Source organism: Bubalus kerabau, chromosome 3 (assembly GCF_029407905.1).
Source record: "Bubalus kerabau isolate K-KA32 ecotype Philippines breed swamp buffalo chromosome 3, PCC_UOA_SB_1v2, whole genome shotgun sequence".
NCBI lineage: Eukaryota > Metazoa > Chordata > Mammalia > Artiodactyla > Bovidae > Bubalus > Bubalus kerabau.
The window spans coordinates 73,700,748-73,721,884 of record NC_073626.1 but is presented as its reverse complement, the minus strand read 5'-3'; the positions used below and the strand labels follow the sequence as shown (position 1 = coordinate 73,721,884).

At 41.8% G+C, this 21,137-nt stretch overlaps 2 long non-coding RNA genes across 2 annotated transcripts in view; one reads left to right on the top strand and one right to left on the bottom strand.

Annotated features, from left to right (window-relative positions):
• LOC129646238 (uncharacterized) overlaps positions 1-21,137 on the bottom strand; it is a 103,277-nt gene that overhangs the window by 69,359 nt on the left and 12,781 nt on the right. The window lies entirely within an intron of this gene.
• The window catches only part of LOC129646239 (uncharacterized), a 38,094-nt gene continuing 21,166 nt past the window's right edge, over positions 4,210-21,137 (top strand). Inside the window, exon 1 of the long non-coding RNA XR_008711788.1 lies at positions 4,210-4,283. This is a non-coding gene — a long non-coding RNA (uncharacterized LOC129646239). The remainder of the gene's footprint in view (positions 4,284-21,137) is intronic.

Below are 21,137 nucleotides of genomic sequence, written 5' to 3'. Positions count from 1 at the left end.
AGCCCTTTGCATCAGGTGGCTAAAGTATTGGAGCTTCAGCATCAGTCCTTCCAATGAAAATAAGTGCAAATCAAGGAGTGTGCCTTGAGCACACCGCAGCCATCCTCCAGTGTCTGTAGTCACCGAGGTGGGTGTTGACCCTGGGCAGCACTTCATGTGTCCTCCTTAGAACAGACATCCTCGAGTAACTTACACCATGTCACGTCACAGAGGCAGAGTTAGGATTTAGTATTTCTGTGTCTCTGTTGATCTAACAAAGATCCTAGTCCAGTGGGAAAAGTTGGGATCACTTCTCAAAATGGACCTGCATGAAAATCCTAACTCAGCCACTAACTCCACTTTTACTCCATGATTGTGAGCAAATTGTTCAATCTTTCTGAGCCTCAGTTTCCTCACCAGCAAGCTAGATAATCAGAAACAGGGTGGTATTAGATACAACACCTAGCTCAAGTGAAGGGACTCAACAAATGTTCCCTTTCTCTTAATTATAAAACCATTAGATTTGGTCAAGGTTAGGAACAGTTGCTAAGTTAGTTCTTTCCATGAAGCAAGTGACATTAACCACAGCAAAATGCTCTTCTTTATTGACTGGACCGAGATTCACTAATATAGACAATGAAAGCACATTTGGGGGATGATCCTTGCCAAGTCCACTTTGATGTTTTTGTTATAAAAGAGCAAAGCCAGATGGAAGTGATCAAATGGCTAAGCTGGGTGCAAAAATATGAGACAGAGGTATGTTTTCCCCCAGTGAAATATTCTGCACCCTCCCCAAGTTACAGAAGAGTGCTTCTACTCAAAGTCTACAGATCACAGAGCCCCTGGCCAGACCCCAAAAGTCCTTTAGCAAAATCTGACTTTGAGTTAAAAGTAGAAATGGATTCTGAGCATCTGCTTTGGAGGCCTCAGATAACACCCTTGCTTATCAAGCCTTGATCAGAAAGGATGCCAGACACACATGGAAAGGTCTTGCCCCTCTGACCTTCCCACCATAACATTTGAAAACAAGAGGACTCAGAGCACTTTAGGAGGGGCCTGAAGAGTGGTTAGAGTGCCTTAGTTTAGTTCCACACACATTTATCAAACCCATTGCTAATGCCAGACTTGGCAGGAGCCAGGGTGAAATTAGGAACATCCCAGAGACCAGAAGGCACTTAGTCTCTGCAGCCAGAATTGCTACAGAGTACCCGCACCTTGGTAAATTCACATCCACACATTTGATTTGCATGGTATGTTCTCTCTATATGTTGCAAAACTGATGCAGCAACACTACAGGCATTACTAATTTTTTGTGGTTTCCTGTGTGTGGGCTCACAGTGTTCTAGACATTGCACAGAACATAATCCTGGTGCTTTCGAATTCAATAATGCATCATATCTGAGACCTCAGTTGCATAGTTTAAAAATAGCCTAAGGTATGTGATAAATTATGTTACAGATGATGATACATAGTAGAAACTTGTAATATCTGAATCGAGGGGCTGATTTGAGGAGTAAATGGAACAATTCATGAAAAACACTTGATTTAGTGCCCAGACCATTGTAGGTCCCTTGATTCACATCTAGCATCATCAAGGTTTTTATCAAATCAGCAAATGGTTGCTCCAAACTCACCCAGAAGATTACGAATATAGTTAGATAATAATTGATAAATTTATTCAATCATTGGGTTGGAAGGCATTTTGAAAGTTCATCCAATCTCTCCTTAGAGCCAACTGAACTCTGTCAGCCTTATTCATAAACCCAGTTTTTTTGCCTAAACATGTTCAGTATGAATCAACTTTTGATAGTACTCTTCTTTAGTGCCTAAAATCAGAATTACATCTATTATTTGTTCATTTATTTATTTGAATAAGCTACACGTGCTCGCCAGGGAGAGAGGTTTTCCTCTAACTTCACAGGCAAACTTCAAACAGAAAGTCTCTTTATGGAAAGACTGGCCAGATGCAGGTATATATCTCTGGGAGTTGTCCTGGTTTCTTTTCAAATTAGGCAATGAATATGCTTCTTGACATGCACACACAAGATTTGTGGCAAAAACACCTTTCTTTCATGTAACTGATTTTCCTTTAATCCCAACCTTAATGTAGATCATTCTTGATGCATAATCTCTAATGGACTTTGAACTAGCGAGTGCTAAGTTTGAATAATGAAGAAATAAATGACAGTTTTCCTTATAGCTGGATTCAGGAGACATGGGGTTGAGGGGCAATGGAGGTATAACTGCTCACCTTTCACCCTGGCACAAGCAGGTGAAGTGCTGAAAGGAAGATGTGACAATAAGTTTAAACCCTGGGGCTGAGTGTTCCCAATGCATTTGCATTCCTTGGTTTGTAAGGCTGTGTTTAAAATAAAAAACCGTCACCAAGACAGAAAAACTGCTATAGTTATATCACGGCACACTGAGTTGCAAACCTTTTAATGAAAGACATAATTCTTGGGTTGTCTACATCATACTATACTCTCATGCAAAACACTTTAATGCCTGGTGTAAATTACTTTCGACTTTCTTAGCACGTATTGCATTTCTTAATCATGGGTGTTCAGTTCTATTTTCCATTTGGAGTCTGGGAGAATCATATCCAAATGAAGCTGGAGGACTTCCCCTCCTGCAGTCTCCCCTTCTCTGGTCCCACTCTCCTCCCTGCCCCCTTCTTTTCCTCCTCACCTCTGTGCTACCCACACCATACCCCTACCTAATACAGTTTCTGGGACATCCTCAGATGGAGGCTATAATCTGGTCCTCAGTCAGAAAAGTGAACAAGTAAAAAATACACCTTTCGCCTGGACAGGATGTTACATCTTCAGAAAGGCTGCAGCCCAGCCTGCCCAGGTGCATCTGCAGAGAGATGAAGCTTGTCCCACAGAGCTCTACCCTCTCCATGGCAGGGTACATTAGAATGGTCGCCAAGAACCTCCCACACCCGTCTACCTTCTGAGAAAGACACAGCTGCAGGAATTTTAAAATATTCACACAGAATGCTGGGGTCTAGAGTAAGCGCACAGCATGCGCTGCCTGCCTAACTCTGCACTGCTGCTGTGGTCAGCTCTCAAAAGCACCAGTTAGACCAAACCTTTTCTTGGCACATATCTCCCATCATCTACTTCTTCTAAGGCAGAATGAACCATTCATGCATACTCCTACAGCACTGTCCATATACCTCTCTGTCCATATACTTCATTATAGTAACTGACACAATGAACTATGGTTGGTGGACAACATCTTCTGTGACAATTCTGAAGCACTTCTGGGGTCCAGATTCATTTCTCTAAGAATCCCAGGGCAGAGCACAGTGCTGGTATATAATAGTAGGTGCTCAGTCAAAGTGTGTTAAATAAATAAACGATATGTCTAATGGAGAAAGATGTCAGATTTATACACTGCCATTTAAATCATGTATATTTTCATTTCACAGTCTCCAAATTGTGTAATGAAAGTAGGAAATACTCTGTGTCTGGAAAATATGTAATGATAGTAAAACATTGCCATGTTTATCCATTTTTAATTCAGGAGATTGGCAACATGGCTGTAGTTGAGATTTTTGGAGGGAGGAAGCAAAAATGTAATACATCCTCTGCAGTATTCCCCTTTTTTTCCCTGATGGGGAAAAAAAATGCAGCTTTTACTTATTTATCTATAACATTTGCAGGGCTCTATTTTTTCAGCTGGTTCTTCCTATTCAGATTTAGCTACTAAATAGGGGGCTAGCCCAAGGTTAGCTAAGACCCTGGATGAGCTGAGTGCTGGCATCTGTCCCTGTGACTATTGATTCTGGGGCTATGCCAGATCCCTGGGGATTGGAAAGATTCCCTATCTGAGGCTACTTGGCTCCTAAAACCCTTCCTCCAGCCCTTGCCAACTAAAACACAGTAGGAGCAAATGTTGTGTGGCAACTGGGTATAAACACAACAGTTGGAATGCTTCAGAAAGAAGTCTGGATTTCCTGGTTAAGTGTATTCAATGCTAAAACAACAATAACAGTGTTAAAAACACATTTGGGGATTGTTAGAATGCCTTACCCACTGATTCTCATTATTCCTCTTAGAGTCTCACTGGATGCACTGATGTCTCTGAGAAATATTTCCTCAGGAATTATCTCAGATGCTACGTCCACACAAACTAGTTAAGGTGAAGATTAAAGCAGGCTTCTGAGTAAAGTAAATGCAATCATGTTTGTTAAGTCAACACCTTACTTCATATTACTCATAGGAATAGGGAAAGGAGAATAGAGAGACACGTGTTCTGCTTCGGGGCTGTGACTTTTACAAGCACTGAGATTTCAGGTAAATCGTGTGTCTAGTTCTCAGTTTTCTTATCTGTAAAGTGGGTAGGTCGCTCATAGAGATCTGAAGTGCCTTCTAGCATTGAAGCTCAGTGAGCATCACTGCTCTCAGAAGTGAAGCAAATGTCCTTAGCCCGGCGTGATCTGTGTTTGAGAGGAGAGTTAAGGCTCTTAGTTTTTAAATCAAGGTGTTTGCACAAGGACAGAGAATCTCATGAATTTTTACCAATGAACTACCTAGTGGGGACTACCTCCTATGGGTTGAATGATATGCCCTCAAAAAAAGATGTTGAAGTGCTAAACTTTGGTATGAGAAAGGTCACCCTATTCTGGAAATAGGGTCTTTGCAGATCTAAGCGACGTAAGATTAGGTTGTGAGGGTACGCCCTAACATAGTAAGACTGGTGTCCCTATGACATAAAGAAATTTGGACTCAGAAACAGAGAGAAGATATGTGAAAAGGCACAGGGAAAACACGATGTGAAGATGGAGGAGAGATTACATTGCCATGAGCCAAGTAAAGTCTGAGACTATCAGAAGCTGGAAGAGGCAAGGAACGGTCCCTTTCTCCACCGTTTCACAGGGCATGTGGCCCTGCCAGTACTTTGATTTCATACTTCCAGCCTCCAGAGCTGGGAGACAATCGTTTCTATTGTTTTAAGTCATGGCATGGCAGTACTTTGTTACAGCCACCCTGGGAAATGAACACAGACTTGCCTCAGATCTCCAGAGCCCAGGTTCCACTTGGCTTCTTTGCAGGAGGAAGTGGATATCTTGCCCCCTCGGTGTACATTATTTGACATTTATCAGAAGAAAAATTGGACAAGAGACAAGAAGGGAAAGGGAGAAAAGGGAAAAGAAGAAAAAGTAAAGGGTAACTTGTTTTGAAAATGAAGATGGCTAGGATCGGGCCTGGTGTTTAACTGGTATACACAGGTACAGTCTAACAGCTAAAGTATTTCTGTGTAAACACCCACTGCCAAAGCCCCCTGAGTGGGCCATTGTCAGAAGACTGCCTGCCCGCCACTTACATGCTCTGTCCTTTCCTGGGGGCCACTCCGGGATTTTCCCCAGAGTCCAACAAATGAAGGACTGACTGTTGGCCTACAGGGCTCTCTACATTCTGCAGAGCTACCTCTGCCATGCCATGACTGCTCAGTCCCACCGGTTAACAATATTTCTGATTGAGAGCCTTGTTCATTTGAGCTGTGGCACTGGGCCTCTGCAATTGATGGAGAATGTGCAGGGAAAGGAGATGAAACCAGAGGCTGCTGGGAGGAGGTGAAGAGACACAGACATGCAAGAGATCAGAACCATTACAGTTGTTATTGAACAGTTGAGATGGTGCTTCACCCACAAATGCCTCTGGCCTGCACGTCCTTTTCCTGGCACCCCAGCGCTGACTCAGGAGGAGGGGAGACAGGAGGAAGGAAGGAGGAGAAAGTCTGGGAAGGGCCAGCTGCCCACAGAGACACGGCCGAGGTGAGACTAGCTGGGACGCGACCTCAGACGTGCCCAGTGGGCCAGCACACATGTTGGGCAGGTCCCCAAGGGTTGATGCTAATGGCGGAGGCTCAGGGGGGGTGGCAATGCTCAGGGAACAGGAAACTCTGCGTCAGTCAGGCTAGCCAGTGCAGTGGGGAAAGGCAGCACTTGCAACAATAACCCTTGCACCTCTCTATATGACTTCCCTTCCCAGAATCCTCACACAACTTCCACAAAGTAGACCTTAATTCTCAGGTTATAGATAGAGAATCAGAAATGCAGCCAAGTTAAATACTTTCCCTAAAATCCTGAGACCAGGAAGGAATGGAGCCAAGATTCAAACCCAGGTGTATTTGTCTCCAACACCTGAACCCTTAGCCATGGGTCTGTCGGCTTCCTGTAGAGAGGTTGTCTGGCCATGTGTAAATCAGAAGCTGCTCAGATCTAAGAGTGTATCACACGTGCCAACACCAATTCAAATGTCCAACCAAGTAAAATATATTGGCCAAGTCAAGATGACACGTGTTCAGATGAAAATCCTATAATAATGAACATTAATGGGTTGTCTTCCCACATTGTCAGAGACTTCTGTCCAAGTGACATCATTGAATACTTATTGAATATCCATCAAGAGTTAAGCAGAGGCTACACTACAGTCACACACTGGAATTTCTCAGGTTTCTGTACTGCGAACAAAACAGGCAATATCCTGCATGGTCAAGCAGTGATCTTGAGAGATTAGGTGTTATTCCTACTCTAACCCCATCCATACACTGACTGGATACAAAGGAGAATTTCCAAGATACAATTCAGTTTTATGGGTAACAAAAATGCAATCCTTCTTAAATAAGATTTGCCTTTGTCATCTGGCTGACTCTGAAGTATTCTTAACTCTTTAACTATGTTTACTCCATCAGTTCCATTTGGTAAACATCATCCAAGCATGCTCTCAAATATACCGCCCTTTAGAAATCAATGTAATTGTGATTCTACCAACTTCAACTAAGCTAATAAGATCTGAAAGGTCATCATGGTAGTAGACATGCTATGAATAATACCTGTGAATGCAGCTCAATGACTGATTCAAACATGACAAGGAAGGTCCTGGGGAAAACCAGCTATTTAATTTCTAGTATACTCTAGTATACTCTAGTATGTTCTAAGGCACCTTTACATTTGGACTTGGTTCTCATGCTCATTGTGCATGCACTCGTGGAGCCTACAGTAGAAGGAAAGGAAACTAATGAAAGCTTAGGAACTTGATTTCATTCCTGAGTCCAATATGGTCTCACTCTTTAGAAAGATCCTCAACCATCACTGTGCTTATTTTACCTATTCCCTTTAAACTCACCTCAGCCAAGTTCATAAGGCAAAACAAGCTAGGAATAAAAGGCCAGGTGGCTGGAACTGAACAGACGAGGACAAGATAAAGTCACAGTTAAGAACATGCTTTAAAAACTGAAGTAAAGAGTTTATATTTTATTCTAAGGGCAATGAGATACTATCAGGGGGTTTTAAGCAAGGGTGTAATATGACCTGATTTCTGTTTCCAGAGGATGTGGTATCTATGTGGCTTGGGCAAATGAGAAGCAGAGAAATGATTCGGTACTAAACATCAGTAGAGATGGACACAAGTCCAGATTTGGAATGTGCATTAGAGTTGGGAGTCCACAGGACTGATTAATTTTGCTGGATTTGGGGAATAAGAGAGAAAATGATGCTAACATATTTGGCTTGAGCAACTGAATGGATTGTGGTGCATTTTTATGAGATGGAAAGATATGTAAATGAACAAATAGGATACTGAAAGAGGAACTCCCCAGGTCAGTAGGTGCCCAATATGCTACTGAAGACCAGTGGAGAAATAACTTCAGAAAGAATGAAGGGATGGAGCCAAAGCAAAAACAATACCCAGTTGTGGATGTGACTGGTGATAGAAGCAAGGTCCGACTGGTGATAGAAGCAAAGTTGCTCAGTCATGACCGGCTCTTTGCGACCCCATGGGCAACCAGGTTCCTCCGTCCATGGAATTTTCTAGGCAAGAGTACTGGAGTGGGTTGCCATTTCCTTCTCCAGGGAACTTCCCGACCCAGGGATCAAACCCAGGTCTCCAACATTGTAGACAGACGCTTTACCATCTGAGCCACCAGGGAAGTCGGGTTGAACAAATCTGGGGATATGTAAATCACAAGTTTTCTTTGTTAAGATGCCCATGGAATTATCATGTGAAAATTTTACTAGGCACTTTGCTGTACAAGTCCTTGGATTTTTGTTAAAGGCCAGTCTCATTCCTCATGTAATATACAATCTATATTAGTCAAGACAAATTTCTTTTAACATTTCCTTGTGGCCTTTTTTCACTTTGCTTTCTGCTGTTCCCCACTCAGTCACTCACCAAATATTATCTAGCACTTGTTGTGTGACTGGGGACAATGTTGGCTCCAACTACTTCAGACATAGCAGCTCTCTCTCGAGCATTTCTAGAATAACTGAATGAATGAATGCAATGCTCAGGTTCTCCTGAGGCTTACGTTTTCAAGGAGTCAATAGCCTAGGACAGGAAATAATAAGTATGCTTTATTTTTTTAATAAGTATGCCTTAATAAGTAAAATGCAAGATATTAAGTGGTGAGTTGAGCAGAAAAATTACTAATTAAAGATTGTGGGAGTTCAAAAGAAGATATGGAATTCAGGAAATCTGATACATTCACATGATGGAATACCATTCAGTAATATGATGAAGAACCTAAAACTATATGCAAAAACATGAATAAGTTTCACAGACATAATATTGAGCAGAATAAGCCACACAGAAGAATACACACTGGATGATTCCATTTGTACAAAGTTCAAGAAAGGCAGAACGAACATCTGGTGTGAGCAGTTAGGGCAGTGGTTACCTGTGGAGGGACTGCGACTGGTCAGGAGCCTGAGGGGAACTGTGGGATTCTTATTACCTTATCTCTAGGGTTTTATTTATGTGAATGTGGTAAATGTGTTCACTTTGTAAAAACTCACCCATCTGTACGTTTAGGATTTGTTCATCTTTTTCATGGAGAAGGAAATGGCTACCTGCTCCAGTATTCTTGCCTGGAGAATTCCATGGACAGAGGAGCCTGGCGGGCTACAGTCCATGGGGTCGCAAAGAGTCGGACATGACTGAGAACGACTTAGCATCTTTTTCATGCATCATATGTCAAGAACTCTGAAGAGTCTGGAATTTACCTTAGTTGCAGGCCTGCCATGGTTTGGGGATACTGGCAGGAGACATGATACTCTTGGGTCAGAGACAAAAGAGCTGATGACTCCCAGTGTGGTCAATAGGATGAGCCATGCTTGCTTCCCCACCTCAAAGTTACACAAGGGAAGCTCAGATGGATGCTGCACAGGCAATGGGCATGTGTCCACTGAGGAACCCTGAGCTTAGAAAACCCAAACCTTCCATAGTGGAGACCAGCAAACTTGCCCTGCCATGGAGGGAGACAGTGTCTTCATCATAGTAGACAGTGCACAAGCCTGTCCTCCACTTGGGAGGGAGACACTGTTTTGCAAGACTGTTCTCTTCATAATCATCCTTGAAAAGATGCGAATGAAAGTTATAGGTCCCTCTCTACTCATAAGCTGCTGCTGCTGCTGCTAAGTTGCTTCAGTCGTGTCTGACTCTGTGCCATCCCATAGCTGGCAGCCCACCAGGCTCCCCTGTCCCTGGGATTCTCCAGGCAAGAACACTGGCATGGGTTGCCATTTCCTTCTCCAATGCATGAAAGTGAAAAGTGAAACTGAAGTCGCTCAGTCATGTCCGACTCCTAGAGACCCCATGGACTGCAGCCCACCAGGCTCCTCAGCCCATGGGATTCTCCAGTCAAGAGTACTGGAGTGGGGTGCCATTGCCTTCTCTGCTACTCATAAGAGAGGGAGAAATATGAGGACCCTCCCTTCACCCACCAGAGGATTATCTCACAACATGGCATACTTCAACAAGCAGCTTACATTTAAAAGCCGTATTATTTTAGCTAGGTCTTCACTGAGCAGGATCAGACTGAGGGTAAATGAGTTTTGTGTAAGGAACAGGGAGCAGCTGAGTGTGAGTATAGGTTTTCCCTACTTAAAAAGTCTTCCAACATGGGAAGGAGAGTAAAATGAAACTCAGATGGCCAATTTTACTGTCTTTTTTACTGCTCAGATAAAGATTTGTAGAAGGGAAGGAAATCACTTTAAAGAGTGAAACAAGATTTTGAGGAATCATCTGTGGATCTGATGTATCCTTTCCCTCTTTCCTCAACTATGTAAGAATTTGGATTATGTAAAGCTGAGATTTACAAAATATTTCCATCATAGTATGTGCGCAGTTCAGTAGATTTTATTTTGAAAATAAACTTAAAATATAGAAAATAATAAACTCAAATAGCCTTAAAAGTTTTTTATTTCCATAATTGAAAATTTTAAACCAAAATTATATTGGTCCTAATTAACTTTACTTTGAAAGACAAATCTCCAAATTTCTCTTGTCTTATTTACAATAAATCCAGATGACCCAATAGTGCTTAAGCACAAATGTAATGCACTTAGTGCTTAACATTTTCTTAACACTTTCTCTCTGAAACATTCATTTTTATGCTACCTAGGTAAGAGTGTGGAAGTGAATATTAAAATCCCATAACCATATTTTGGTGCTGATGCTGCGTTTCCACATTTTATGGTCTATCTTGAGCTGTTTGATTGAATGGCAGTCTGCTGTTTAATCAAGAGCCATGTGTTATTCTATATAAGTGTACTGTATTATAAAAGTGAATATAAAATTAATTTCAGGATATATATGTTTAATTACATAGCCTCATGTTACATATCTGAATCAAACTGTGCATTGCCTCTTAATAGAGTGAAAAAGTTTGGAATTAATTTAAGCAATGAAGCTTGAGGTTTTTTTAAGGAGGCTCTTCTCAGATCATAACTCAGTTCTTAAAGTTGGTTCCTATGTGGTTTTTCCAATTCAGCTCCTTAGGTGGGGAAGTAAAGGATATAACATTTATTGAATGTTTGTTCTGCACCAGGCAGTGGAAGTAGATGGTTTTAGATATCACCTTGTTTTAAAGCCTAACAAAATTCCATGAGGTGAGTATAATTATTCCCGTTTTATACATGAACAAACAAGTCAACAGTAAATTACTGGAGGCCACACCATGAGTAAGTGGTGGAACTAGGATTTGAATCCAGAGCTGTATGTTTTCACAGTAAAATTAATTTTTAAAAAATAGGACTTGCATATGGGGAGGGGAAAGGATGACTATATTTTACTATGTTAGCAGTGGTGGGATTAGAGATAGTTTTTAATTATTTATTTCTGTCATTGCATATTTTCTGAATTTCTAATGATGTGTAAGTGTATCTATTTATTTAAATGAAGTATAAGACTTGAATTGACCTTGAGAAGTCATTCAGGTTTAGACTTTCAGTGGCAAGGGTTCCCTTGGACTCTGTCCTTACAATGTTTCTTTACAAGGGAAATTTGAGTCTGGTAGCCTTCTGAAAGAAAGCCCAAGCTATGAAGTCGATAACCTCAGGCTGTGAGTGTGCCTGCCTCAGAGATGTTAAAGGTCAAGTTGGGTCTGAAAAATGACCAATTCAGTGTTCCACTACAAGTTGGAGCAATTCTAGTGGGTGGGCCTTAGATGGCTAGACTACTACTAGCTTACATAAGTAAAATCTACCCCTGCTTCCTCACCACCACCATTAAAAAACAAAAAGAGAAAAAACTGCTCTAATAGCTTATGGAATCATGGAGTCATTTTACTTACCTCCCTTCCCTGGTGGCTGTCAGTAAAGAATCTGCCTGCAATGCAGGAGACCTGGGTTTGATCCCTGGGATGGGAAGATTCCCTGGAGAATGGCATGGCAACCCACTCCAGTTTTGTTGCCTGGAGAATCCTCATGGACAGAAGAATCTGGTGGGCTGCAGTCCATGGGGTTGCAAAGAGTGGGACACAACTGAGGGACTACACTTAGAGAGAATGGATAAACAACAAGGACCTACTGCATAGCACAGAGAATTACAGTCAATACCCTATGATAAACCATATTGGGAAAGCATATGAAAAGAATGTGTATATATGTATAACTGAATCACTTTGCTGTTCAGTAGAAATTAGCACAACATTGTCAATCAACTATACTTCTGTAAAACAAATTTAAGAATAACAACTAGCCTTTTATTGTATATATCCTTGTAAAAGTTTGGATCAAGATTCAAGTGCTCATTTTCTCCCATACATGTATCATTCCATTTAATACTTCTGAAGCTGATTGTCCATAAGAAAGTACTGCTGCTGCTGCTGCTGCTAAGTCGCGTCAGTCGTGTCCGACTCTGTGCGACCCCATAGACAGCAGCCCACCAGGCTCCTCCGTCCCTGGGATTCTCCAGGCAAGGACACTGGAGTGGGTTGCCATTTCCTTCTCCAATGCATGAAAGTGAAAAGTGAAAGTGAAGTCGCTCAGTCGTGTCTGACTCTTAGCGACCCCATGGACTGCAGCCCACCAGGCTCCTCCGTCCATGGGATTTTCCAGGCAAGAGTACTGGAGTGGGGTGCCATCGCCTTCTCCCAAGAAAGTACTAGAATACTTTAGTATAGGTCTGCTAGGAGGGTAGAGTAATAGTGTGGTGTGCCATCTGGATCCCTCCTTTTGGACCACGATGTCATTTCCCACAGTCGCCAGGAGTGCTGTCTGCTGCCAGCTCATGGCTGAGACCCTCCCCAGGAACTGCCCTGACCAAAGGAACCTTGCAAGGTTACCAGTCTTCCTCAGGGACAACTGACATCTAATGTCTGGACAGAAGTGATACAAAGCCCAGCATCCTTGCCTCAATATGGCCATCCCAGCTCCAGATCTCCTTGTAGACTCATCAGAGACTCCTGTTGCAACCCCATCACACTCAACTTTCCCTTCTGCCCAGTCCTCCTTCCCCGACTCGCTTACGGGTATGACTCTCAAGAACTCTCACCAATGAGCCCTCTCCATGCAAACTGATGTTTCTGAATCTCTTTCTCAGAGAACTGAACCTAAGACTCACCTACATTTCCTGGTCTCCACTCCACATTCTGCTCCCGGTGAGCTATAGAGAGGAGTAGCCAAAGGTGAGTACAGAATTGGCACCAGGCAGATCCCTGGGTGGATCACCTTTCATAAACTCACAAAGCAAGTTTGCTCAGAAAGGGTCTCTAAATCCAGTCAGCTTCTTACTGTCAACAGTCTCTGTGGGGCGTGGATAAAGCTGGCATTGGCGTCAAGTCAAGCTCAAAGGCAGGTGCATTGACTTCCTGGACTTTGGAACCCATGGAGTGCACTGCCCAGTGAGAGCTGAGAGTGTTCTGCAGTAGCAGCGGTAAAACTTGGTCTGTGGTTTGGGATGGGGCAAAGATGCCACTTTGTAGGTGATCATCTGTGATCCAGTTCTTGGTCTGGGCACCCCTGCTAATTATATATGGGGAATAATAGAGTTGAAATAGACAGTGCCTGCTCTGGGTTTGGTGACTGGGTAGCTTAGCTTCTTTTCTTGGATTTGCAAATACTACCAGGAAGCCCACACAGCCAACAAAGTTCGATAGGATGGCCTCAGCAGAGACCACAAAGACAGCACAAAGAAATGTGCTGTCTCTTTGCAGCAACTTTCTTTATGAAAAATATACTTGAACAGCTTGCAGCAGCATCTGACTTGGTCAATAAAGACTTTGGGATTTAATCGCCCATGTAGGGAAACGTTCCCTTCAACATCAGAGTGAGCTATTTCCCCCAGTACTACAATGATTGTTACATAGTTGTAGACCCTGGAGAACTCTCTCTTGATGGAATCTGCCAACAACCATTCACACAAATGCAAAGGATTGCTTGACTTCGATGGAAAAACAGTTCAAGAAAAAAATCTTTATGTATCATTGTGGATGGTGGAGTCCCTATTCTACTAAATTTGTTTCTCTACTTCTCAGATAGAATTTCCTCATTTTAGCATTCAAAAAGAATTTCAGAGCTAATTTCACTCAACTGGCAAATTAATTTAGTTTCATGGAGATAAAACTTGTAACCTCCTCCTCTGGTTCAGCAGGATGTGTGCATGCGTGCTAAATTACTTCAGTCCTGTCTGACTCTTTGCGACCCTATGGATTATAGCCCTCCAGGCTCCTCTGTCCATAGGGATTCTCCAGGCAAGAATACTGGAGTGGGTTGCTGTGCCTTCCTCCAGGGGATCTTCCCAACCCAGGGATCAAACCTGTGTCTCTCATATCTCCCGCATTGGCAGGCAGGTTCTTTACCACTAGCACCACCTGGGAAGCAAACAGTGCTACTCAAAATTAGATCATTAAAATATATATTTTTTAATAACCAACCAGTAACTCTTGCTGTTAATATCAGGTGTGTCAAAATTGAAACAAAACTATAAAACTTACCAGGTTGCCCCCTTACTTTGACTACTAAGAAACTCAGAGCCAAATTTAATGTTTAATTACAATAACAAACCTTAGATTTTCCAATACAATCCCTCCTCCTTTCCCATCCCATCTTCATTCCATCTTCCCAACACACAACAACTACTTAATTTTTAAAAAACATTTTTAGGAGTGTACTCTGTTTAAAACACACACACACACACACACAGAAGGCAAAGAAACATTCTGAAAACTGTAACTACTTCTGTCTTGTTGGTTCAATATTTTAAGGCTGATGTGGGGGAGGCAGGTAGATTGTAAGCAATCAATAGTGGGCAACAAAGAGAAGATATTCAAGCTCAACTTTCCAAAGATGAAAAATTTGATGATGAGTGGCTAAATATGGATTATATATCCACCATAGAAAGGAAAGCAGTCTCTTCAGTATGTAATGTATTTTCCAAAACTGAATAGATCTGTGCCTCAAGCAGTTCCATCAGACAAATTGTACCCTAAATCTTCTTTGAACTGCTGGGCTTAAATCAAATTTAGATATAAAAGGTTTCATTTTTACATAACCTATATTTAAAGCTTCTATTGAGTCTTCAAAATGATTTGCTGCAATGCACGTGTTCTTGGTGTGAGTCCAACTTCTTAACCTGTCTAGAGTTCCAGTGATAAAAGTTCACATGAATTTAAATAATATGCCGGCATCGAACGCTTTCAGGCTAGTTATTGATGTTCTCCTTGTCTCCAGTATATTCAGATAAGATGAACTGAATCTATAAAAACTGACATTAGTTGGTACGATTCCCTATATCAATACCTCAATCAATTTAAAAATATCTTTCCATATTCTGTGTATGTTGGCATCTGAGATAATGAAATGTTTATGTCAAGGTAGCATGGGCTCTGATGTGATGAAAATATAACCCTGGAGTCCGGTTACTTAGCATAATAAAGGTTTATTTCGTGTTCGTGCTAAGTCCTAATGTGAGTTGTCTAACTCTTCAAGGGAGTTGCCTTCCATCAATTCAGTTCAGTTACTCACTCGTGTCCGACTCTGCAACCCCATGTGCTGCAGCATGCCAGGCCTCCCTGTCCATCACCAACTCCCAGAGTTTACTCAAACTCATGTCCATTGAGTTGGTGATGCCATACAACCATCTCATCCTCTGTCGTCCCACTCTCCTTACACCTTCAATCTTTCCCAGCATCAGGGTCTTTTCAAATGAGTCAGTTCTTCACATCAGGTGGCCAAAGTATTGGGGCTTCAGCTTCAGCATCAGTCCTTCCAATGAACATCCAGGACTGATCTCCTTTAGAATAGACTGGTCGGATCTCCTTGCAGTCCAAGGAACTCTCAAGAGTCTTCTCCAACACCACAGTTCAAAAGCATCAATTCTTTGGTGCTCAGCCTTCTTTATAATCCAACTCTCACATCCATACATGACCACTGGAAAAACCATAGCCTTGACTAGAGGGACCTTTGTTGGCAAAGTAATGTCTCTGCTTTTTAATATGCTCTCTAGGTTGGTCATAACTTTTCTTCCAAGGAGTAAGCATGTTTGAGTTTCATGGCTGCAGTCACCATCTGCAGTGATTTGGAGCCCCAAAAAATAAAGTCTGCCACTGTTTCCACTGTTTCCCCATCTATTTGCCATGAAGAGATGGGACTGGATGCCATGATCTTAGTTTTCTGAATGTTGAGTTTTAGCCAACTTTTTCACTCTCCTCTTTCACCTTCTATACTGGGACACAAAGATCCAGGCTGTTTGTTTGTATCCTCTGGACCTGCCACCTCAGTACATGCCTTTCTTTGTATAATGGTGGGAGAAAAGAGAGTCAGAGCATTGCCCACTGATTCCTGAATGCTTCAACCCAGGAGTGCCTCTTGTTCATGGCCCATTGCCCAGATCCCATCACATGGGATGGGAGCACATGGGTGAACAGTGAACAGCACCTGCTTGATTCAGGGAGTTTTCAGCATTCTGAGGAAGTGATGCAAACTTACTGCATCTGATTCTGTGAAAATACAGGCTCTTTCAATGTCACTATTTTTTAAAAGTGCCTGTTTAATGAAACATATTTAAATGTATATATAGCATCTATGCTTATGATTAGACATATATAAGCAGAATATAATTGTTCCATAAAATAATTCTTCTCCTTCAATTTTATAAGTTATTCTTGTTATATGGATGTGAAGATTATTTTTTGGTAAAAGTATTGTTTTTCTGTTTGGGTGATAAAGGTCAAAGACACACAGCATGTGGGCAGGAAGCAGGGTTTCACTTGAATAAGAGGTTTTTCCTGGTGCCAGGCATGAAATTCTAGGAATATTCTGAGGAAGAAGCAAAGCTCTCCCTTCCAAAGGGAATCCAGGGTTGAAAGGCACTGCTCAGAGAGACAGCAGTGAGGATACTCTTCTCAAAGTGGGTAAGACAATCAAAGCTAATAATCTCTGCATGTCTGGAAGAAGGACAACAAGCAGACTAAGGACTGGAGAGCAAGGCTCCTTGAGAAGGGCCTGGTTTACCTTTGAGACAGCTTTTAGAAAGGAAGCAGAAAATCTTGGTAATTTAGATGGCGATTGAAATAAAGGAAGTGGGAAGTGCCCCTGGTGGAAGGCTATCTTCTGGGAGACAGGCAATGTGCAAGTGGTTGAGCCTGGCTCTCATGACACCTCAGCAGGTAGGAGGAGTGGGATGTGAGGTTGGGGAAATGGACAGTGGCTAGATTTGCTTCCAGAGTCAATGCCAAGAAACTGTGGGCTTCATTTCAGGACAATACATGATTAGATTTTCATCTTAGAATTCAATATTGAGTGAATGAATGGGTGATGAATAAATCCAAAGGGGGCCATTGGAAACAGACCTCTCACTAGTCTGTCTGTTGATACACCTTGTGCTCACACACTCGTGATTTCTCAATAGTCTCCGCACCAATGATACATCTTCCCTTACCACATATGTAGTAGTGAACACAGTTTTCACTAATAACTGACTGGAAATAGCCAAACTCATCTTACATGTCCAGTCTAAGAATTCCACATACATGTGTCAAAGCAGAGGGATAGGCAGGCCAACAGTCTTTGTGACACAATATCCCAAAAGAAGTATAATAAAGCATCTTTTTTGCAGACATGGCACACACAGCAGGAAAAGGAATAACACATTTTTAATTGGAAACATTCAGATTTGCTCTTAATTTAATTCAGCTGCCCAGTAGCCATGATTAGATTTGCATCATGATAGATCTTCAATGCTATCTGTTTTCATAAATGTGAACTTTCCTGAATATGGTTCTGATGGATCCTGACATTTTAAAATATGTCCTCTTGTCCTTTTCTGCGCAGTAGACCAAGCACAGAGTGTTCACTCCTATATCATTGTCACCGCACTATCAGAGCAGATGGCTACTTCATCACAAAATCAAGAATTAGGGATAATTTATGCTGTTCCTCGCTCTAGAATGTGAAAACAGAAAGCGTTTGCTATACTCAACCCAGTGGTAACAGCCTCGTCAGAGGGCATTTGATGCTATTCCGATTTCGTTCTGTGGAGCCCTAAGCTCTCAGGTTATAGAGAAAATTCTCAGAGCACGTGAGTTGATGCTTCGTCCAGTAACCAAATTAAGTCTACAATGCCTCTTTTAGGGAAAACAAAATGCAATAAAACAGCTTTAAAATGGGAAAGATTATATCTGAACCCTCCATTGTTTCATAGTCAACGATTTCTCCCCTTCATAGGAAAGGGGTTTCATAGTCAGAGGAGTTGTTTTTTTGTCTATGAACATTAAATGTTAGACATGGAAGAGCTATTTATCCTCAGCCTGCTGAAGAGAACAGTAGAAATTTCTCTTTATTGGTCTATAAATAAGCCACGTCTGAACATACCCTTTATTGGAAGAAGAGCCACGGCAGCTCATCTCACGTGCCAACAGGCTCGTCAGGATCCCTTCATTTGATTGCCGTGAGCATGCCGAGAAAGACACAGACAAAAGATTGTCCTCTGCAGCGATCAAACTTATTTAACCTGAGAGCAAGGAGTATTCCCTAGGTGAAAGAAAGATGCACATAAAATTATAAACATTTATGGTTAACAGGTGTTAATGTTTAGGAAGAGCAAGGTGAACCAGGAAAGTGTCATTTAACACAGCTCAGAAGTGACAAATCAAATGGCCGGAGGTTCCTTTGTTTTATAATTACATATTATCGACAAAGACATGTCGGGCTTTGGGGCATATCTATATAGTACCAAAGTTAATTGGTTAATTCAGAAAAAAATAGAAAAGAAAACTTCCCCCCAAATAGCAATTAAGATGCCTGTTTGAATTCCACAGCCAGATGATCTGGTTGCATTCATTTTATATATATATATTATTTGTGGTTGTGAACATGTAAAAAGCCATTGAAAATGTCTCAATTATATGGGCAATATAGTCCATCCTTTCTATTTGAATCTGTTTAATTTGTTCACGTGTATTAACTTTTTCAGATTAGCTATCCCGTGAAAACAGACAGCTGCACTAGGGAAATCTAGTTGTGCAGACAAAATTAAAAGGCTATCAGTGTGAAAAGTAAGAACAGACAGAAAGCTTAACAAATTGGAAGGAACAACAAAGCAGGCAGCAATAATTGTGTTCCCTTTCCACAGAAGGAACTCTGTTCTCTGTACATGATTTGAGGCTCATACCCATATTAATAATGATACCTCTTCCATCAATATCTTGGATTATTACAGTGTCTGGGAGAAATTTTATTGGCTGCTGCAGTTCATTGAGAATTAATTGATATGACACACTTACTCTACATGAACTTGAAAAAAAGTCTATCCAGTGGAGTGATTTAATTCATTTTATGTTAATTATAAATTATGCCTGGAAACACTTATTAAGGGTGGACTTGTTTCCAGCTCTTGGACTGCACATGTAAGCAGTTTGTACTTCTGACATTCTGGATACCCTGATTTTGGCTGGCTGGCTAACACCTTAGAAAGGCATTCATTTGGCATTCCCACCAATATTTGTGATGTGGCATGTTCTTAAACAAACTAGGCCAGAAGGAGGCAGCAAAACTGCCCACTTATCTTTATTTGTAATTTAAGCAACAGGATGAGAGACAACTTCCAAACTGGATAATTAAAAGTATTTACCCACACTCTGTATATTTTAAATAATCTCCTAAGTGTTTCATAAAACTGGAAAGGAAGGGGGTGGGGACTGGTTGCCAAACCAAACGGAAAATGAAAGATGACTTTGGAAAGAGAATGTAAAGAGTTACTGGCCGTATCCTAAAGAACTCTTTATTTTCATTTCCTGTTCGATACTGCTGATGAGTAGATTGCTCGCGATTCTTCCTCTCGGTGAGCGCACACTAGTACTTTTATTAAAAGAAGTCCATCAGAATGTGGGTAGTTGTTATGCAGGAGCAGTAACTCACATAATGGGGGATGGCATTTCTTTCCACTCGTGCTGCTCTGCTGGCTCTAATAGCAACCTGGAGCTCAATTTCCTCCTCAAGAACATTGCATTTCATGTGGAATGTCAATTATTAAAATGCAGTGTCCCGTGTCTTACTTCTCACTAGATGAATTCATTTGCAAAATTTGCTAATTTATGCAAATGAGCCTTAACCTGTAACTGCCTGGAATCGATTTTACTGTTTCTGGCTTTTGGCAGCTTGGCGCCTAGATGCGGGTTAATGCAAAATTGGTCACTTCTGTCATCATTATGTTGGTTATTGAGTTGTTACCCACCTCCCCCCGCAAAAACCACCACCACCAGTAACCACAGATAAAAAGCTGGCTGACAGCTGGAGTGGAAAAATCTGAAGATTAAATGAAAAATAAACTAGAGTGAGAGGATCTGGTACCTGCAAATCCTGACACCCTGAGTAATGTTAGAAGCTAATCACCTCCTTTCTGGGAAAAACTAACTGGTTAATAACCCTAGGAGGGTCTGTGAGCTATTGACTAAGACAGATACAGATAGTAGCCAGATAAGAAATTTCTTCCTGAGGGTAACAATTGAACTGGCCTGGGTTTTAGTAAATACACAGCATGATTTTCAATTTAGGGCCATGGTTTTCCATGTAAGAAAAGCAGCAAAAAGGGATGTTTGTCAAGAAGGGGATTGCTGAGTATGTGTGTGTGTATGGCGGTGCACATATGCATGCATTCAGATCTTGGGGGTTTACAAGTGGGCCTGCTTGACGTTTCTGCGTCTGACTGTGTCCCACAGGTACCCCATACATCAGATCTGGAGGCGTTCCTCTGAATGAGCTGGGCTTTGTACTTTCTTACAGCAGGGGCACCATCTTAATCATCTCTTCTGAAAAGACAGGCAGCAATTTTGTCCCCACTGGCCCTGAGTGTCACACAGTTTATGCTTATGAAAAAGAGCTTTCTGCAAACCTCAGAGCTGGTTTTCCTTTTCCTTTCTGAGGTCAGAGGAAGGATTCAGAATCCATAGGAAATGGATACATCACATCATTTTTATTGTGTTCTTCATTCTGGCAAATTTCCGAAGGCCATTGCATCGAGCAGTTGAGCAAGCTAGATTGGATTGGCCAGGGAGACTGGACCAGGGAAGCAGATGGTCACGGTGTGTGTGTATGTGTGTGTGTGTGTGTGTGAGAGAGAGAGAGAGAGAGAGAGAGAGAGAGAGAGAGAGAAAACCATAGGTGAGCTCTAGTCTAGATACCCTCCCTGGGCTGCTGATACATAAGCTAGCCATCAAACAGCCCCCACCCCAGACTCCTGCATCACACAGATCTCTCTCCACTGTCTTCCATGATTCTTTCGTTTGGGCTCTGACTTGTCTGGATCTGGGCTACACATACATAGCCACAAGCTGTCCTTGTAACCTACTCTTTTGACTGCTGGGTTGTATTTTCCTCTTTCAAGTGCACCAATAGTTGCAAAGTAGGTGGAGGCATTTGCCATGGATAT